Here is a 5,865-nt window from a genome sequence, read left to right as displayed (position 1 = left end):
TTAGGGAAACTGGCCCTGTAGTCCCCCCCCCCACCTACCCACTCTGTCTCTACATCACGACACTATGACGACCACAAACCACCCTTCGGACTCGAACCAACGACAAGGCTACGACCCCCACCCGTCGGACTCCACCCCACAACCCCTTCTAGGCCACGCCCCGTTCCTCTGGTCACGCAACAATGGCCGCCTTCTCGTTGTAGGATGACGGCACACTGACAGTGATACTCTTCACGCGGCGACATTGAGTGACAGCTTGTCTCACATGGCACACAGGGGGAAGTAGAGGGAGTGGTTGAGAGGAGGGATGAGGAAGGGGGAAGGTGGAGGGAGGGTTAGATAGTTAATGACCTGACACTTGCTGACGCATTCGACATCAATGTTTACATTAGAAGATTGTCAGTTAGCGGTAATGAGATACAAGTTAGATGATAAACAAGATCTTACTGTGTCGACAGTCTATGGTTCACAACGATGGCATGTGAGTGGTCATCTAGCTGTTAATGTTCTTGAAAGATGGTTGGCGTTCTCGATCCCGTCTGATGACACTTATTCCCTGATAATCTGGCTCTTGCTGGAGCAGTAGTTTGGGGGCCACAGTCACAGTGCCAAGTGGGGAGACAGGTCACTTCAGGTGAAGGAATGACGGCATAGTGGCACACGAAGACCTACACAAAGGTTGGGATGGGCCACACCTTCACTTTATTATCAAACTCAACCATCTTTACTCCTTACCTTAAATATGTTGATATACCTCTATTTTTTCTCACGCATCACCAATGACGCACTCTACACCTTCCCCAACACGACACACCCTACACCTCCCCCAACACGACACACTCTACACCTTCCCCAATACGACACACCCTACACCTCCCCCAACACGACACACTCTACACCTCCCCCAACACGACACACCCTACACCTCCCCCAACACGACACACTCTACACCTCCCCCAACACGACACACCCTACACCTCCCCCAACACGACACACTCTACACCTCCCCCAACACGACACACCCTACACCCCGAGCAAGGTGGCTGAGTGTCAACAGTAAGGCCATTTTCATTTGTCCTGATAAAGGGAAAAATTTGGTGGTGAAAGAGGTGAAAGGTCACACCCTGTCCCCGGGAGGTCGAGTGGCGAGGGGTCGGCTTCCACTTCTGAGACGACTGCCAGGCCAAGTTGCCAGTGTATGTGCCTAGTTTGGCGACGCCTCGGGGCGAGGATATCATCTTCGTCCAGGAAGCACGTTGCACGAGGACCACTGGTATAGAGGGTCACAGGTGCTGGTGCAGAAGGCACTGGACGAGTGAGGACCTTCTGGACAAACTTGCAGTAATGGCAACGCAGTAATTAGCAGACATTACTGAGAGCTTTCGGTCGAATGGCACGGAACGAGGTAATCTGATAACTGCAATTAGTGGGGTTTTTTTCCACAGTGATATATCTTTTTTCTCATTTACTATCTTGTCTACGTATTTTCAACATTGCTTAGTGGTTATAATTATTATTCTATTCGTTAATTAAATTAAAAATTTTCTCCCGTTAATCCATTGATCTGTTTATTTTGAAATTGTGATATTTATATTTTGTGGAATTAGAAATTTTGACATGTCGGCGGAGAAGGATTATGGGACTATATGATTTAGTCATCACTGCGGGAGACTGTATATTGCCCGCTAACAATAATTTTGTGGGGATTGTTAGTCCTCCACAAGCAAAGCTGACCACATTAACAAGAGGGAGACACCAGTCGCTATCTTGGCTATACCACTTGTGTTTTTCTCTATGGGTTTCTTCTGGTTATAATTGCACTTAATTTGTAGGATAACACCGTTTTAGGGAATCCCTGGATTTATATATACAATTATGGATTTATATTTTGAGTCACTGATATTTGACTCCATAGGTGTGAGAGGTTATCTTGAGATATCTTGAGGTTATCTTGAGATGATTTCGGGGCTTTAGTGTCCCCGCGGCCCGGTCCTCGACCAGGCCTCCACCCCCATGAAGCAGCCCGTGACAGCTGACTAACACCCAGGTACCTATTTTACTGCTAGGTAACAGGGGCATAGGGTGAAAGAAACTCTGCCCATTGTTTCTCGCCGGCGCCTGGGATCGAACCCAGGACCACAGGATCACAAGTGCAGCGTGCTGTCCGCTCGGCCGACCGGCTCCCTTGGTGACGGTGACAATTATGGATTCATATTTTGAGTCACTGATATTTGACTCCATAGGTGTCAGTGGTTCACCTACGGTGCTACACAAAAGGTCACTGGTTCAGTGAAATTGTATAAATAATACAACAAGGCGATAACACAATACAAGTAATATAAATAATACAACAGATTATAAATAATCTAGTGTGGCGGCGACACGTCACACCAGATGACAACCTACAACTGTAATTTTAAATCGCAGTCTATGGTCGTCACCGTACCAGAAGGGGGTCAAACCGGAGGGGACAAAACTCTGTAGTATATGAAGGAAAATGTAATTATGGAGAGAAGGCATTATGTCAGTATGAATATACAGTACTGGGAACTGGTGTGAGAACAAGGTGATGAAACATGAGGACGATGTTAAAGACCGGTTCCTAAGCACTTAGATCACCGGGAATCGAACTCCGACCTTGCATGAAGCGACGTCATCGGTCTACCGTCCGGGCCAAGTGAATGAGCCTGTGGCATAACACAAACTCAGGACTCATCTCTTGAAAATCATCGAATCTACAGAGTTGGAAAACTTTTAGTCTGTCTCGTATTCTTTTCCCAGAAGAGGGAGCTTCAAAATCGACACTCACCTCAAATCCCTGAAGCTGACACGGGCCTTGAGACAGCGGAGCCCGTCGCCCTCCCCACCACAGAGGAGCGCCCCTCCCCCCCCCCAGGGAAGGATCCACGGAACACAACAAATAAGTTACGTCATGAGTTCAAACTCCTCCACATGAACAATCAGTCTGTCGCAGGCGATGAGTCACAATAACGTGGCTGAAGTAAGTTGACCAGACCATACACTAGAAGGTGAAGGGACGACGACGTTTCGGTCCGTCCTGGACCATTCTCAAGTCGATTGTGATCGACACAATCGACTTGAGAATAGTCCAGGACGGACCGAAACGTCGTCGTCCCTTCACCCTTCTAGTGTGTGGTCTGGTCAAAATCAGTCAGTCATTCTACACTCATAATATTATACCCATGGTGTTTAATGGCCTACACAATAATATGCCACGGCTGTGTTCATTGTGTACTGCTCAGTCGGAGACACAGCAAGACTTTACTGTGTATCACGGCTGTGTTCATTATGTACTGCACAGACAGAGACACAGCAAGACTTTACTGTGTACCACATCATAGGTACACAGTAAAAGGGTACACAGTAAAGTATACTGAGGGCTGCCACTGACACCCCCTGGCACTCAACACTACACAGCTCTGTGTTAACACTGACACCCCCTGGCCCTCAACACTACACAGCTCTGTGTCAACACTGACACCCCCTGGCCCTCAACACTACACAGCTCTGTGTCAACACTGACACCCCCTGGCCCTCAACACTACACAGCTCTGTGTCAACACTGACACCCCCTGGCTCTCAACACTACACAGCTCTGTGTCAACACTGACACCCCCTGGCCCTCAACACTACACAGCTCTGTGTCAACACTGACACCCCCTGGCCCTCAACACTACACAGCTCTATGTCAACACTGACACACCCTGGCCCTCAACACTACACAGCTCTGTGTCAACACTGACACCCCCTGGCCCTCAACACTACACAGCTCTGTGTCAACACTGACACCCCCTGGCCCTCAACACTACACAGCTCTATGTCAACACTGACACACCCTGTGGTCCCTCTTGACCACCAGCCTCAAGTGACGACTCAATCATTCTTAAGTCCAGCTTCCTTTACTGGTGTGTCTGCGTGGGTCAGCCTCGAGGGACGTTAAAGAAGTTTACATTTTCCATGAGATTGTTTATTACACAGGCGAAAATAAAACGTCAAAGAAAAACGAAAATTTAGAAATTAGAAACAAATTTGAATACAAATAATATTTTTGTATTATCTATTTTATCATTAATTAATTAAAATATTATTATTTGTATTATCTATTTTATTATTATTTATTTAAAATATTATTATTTAAATAATAATAAACATAATTTAATTTAATTAAAATTAAATAAACATCATTTAAATAATAATAAACTATCAACATTTGTTAATAGTTTGTATTCAGCTTAATATTACAGGGAACAAGTTCTTCCCGCTTGGAGGGTGGATTGAGTGGGACAGAACCCCTGAGAAATATTTCTTTGGAGGAGCAGCACGGTCGGTCACCTCTTTTATGTCCCCGCTGACTCTAGGAGCACCGTTCCGGCCTCTGAAGGTCAGAGGTCATATTGTATTGACCTGACATGGCTGCTGACGGTCATGCCCACCCGGTGTGTGTGTAGGTACGTATCTGTTAGTGACTACGGGGAAGTGATGTCTAGTTCTTCATGCCCCGCCTACTACCATGGAATTACGGGCTCACCATAGCCCGTGCTGCCTGGAACTTTTTGTTCCAGGTAGCGAATCTTAAAGAACAATGGCTGCCATATTCCTATGTGTCTATCAAACGTTATGTAGATCGCTTGAAAAGGTCCTGATTTAAGGTTCCTAAACGATGTTCTTATATTTGCCCAGCGTCCCATATGCTGCTGATGTTACTCTGTTTATGTGTGGCTCTAATGTTATTGTTGGAATAATATCCACTCCCAATTCTTTCATTTAAATTCTTGTAGTTGTCTTCCCTTTATGGTGTAGATACATTTTGATCTTCTTTTCCATCTTCATCATTTTACAATTGTTGGGATTGAATTCTAACAACCATTTGTGTGCCCCCACTCCTGGAGTTTGTCAAGGCTGCCTTGTACCTTCCAGAGTCCTCCTCTGGATGTTACATTCCTCAACAGCCTAGTGTGTCGTGTGCGCGAGCACTCAACTTGCAGGGGAGCGCAAACGCTGCCTTTTGGGCTACTGTTGCAATATTCTAGGGAGGGAAGGTGAGAGACGGGGTGAGAGAAGGAAGCACTGTGAGCTGGAAGGGAGGACGCAGTGAAGGAAGGAAGGAAGAAGGTACGTAGTGATAGAAGAAAGTAGTGAAGGACAGCAGGAATGGGATCTACTAACGGTAGGAAATAGGGAGGGAGGGGAAGTAAGGACGTGGTGGGAGTAGGAAGAGAGAGAGAGAGAGAGAGAGAGAGAGAGAGAGAGAGAGAGAGAGAGAGAGAGAGAGAGAGAGAGAGAGAGAGAGAGAGAGAGAGAGAGAGAGAGTGAGACAGAGAGAGAAAGAGAGAGACAGAGAGACAGAGAGACAGAGAGACAGAGACACAGAGAGAGAAAGCAAGATCCGACAGACACACACCATCCAATAAATCAACAACTTGTTCCCTGGAAAGCAAAATTTCCCAATTTTAAAGTTCACCAAATACCAAGCTTGGAACTGCCCACACAATGGTGCGCCTCTAACATATTAAAATACAAATTACAAGTTGGCGACTTGCAACAGCCAATGTTGCCAGACTGTCCCACACACCAGGGGCAATTTTCCGGACCAGAGACCCCAACATTTTGTAATAATATCGGCCATTACTAGCACCCTAATGAGCTTTTCATAATTAAAATGTGCAAGATAGCTGCTGCCGCATGTTACTGCCTTTTCGATGTTGCTACAGCGTGGATGTTGTTCCACTCGACTGTTGTTGCAGCCGACTGTTGTTCCAGCCGACCGTTGTTCCAGCCAACCGTTCTCACGTGAACACATGGGATGAGACATCCCTGCGTCTCACAAATGGGTTATTACAAGAG

Source organism: Procambarus clarkii, chromosome 29, assembly GCF_040958095.1.
Source record: "Procambarus clarkii isolate CNS0578487 chromosome 29, FALCON_Pclarkii_2.0, whole genome shotgun sequence".
Classification (NCBI taxonomy): domain Eukaryota; kingdom Metazoa; phylum Arthropoda; class Malacostraca; order Decapoda; family Cambaridae; genus Procambarus; species Procambarus clarkii.
This window is presented reverse-complemented; position numbering follows the sequence as displayed.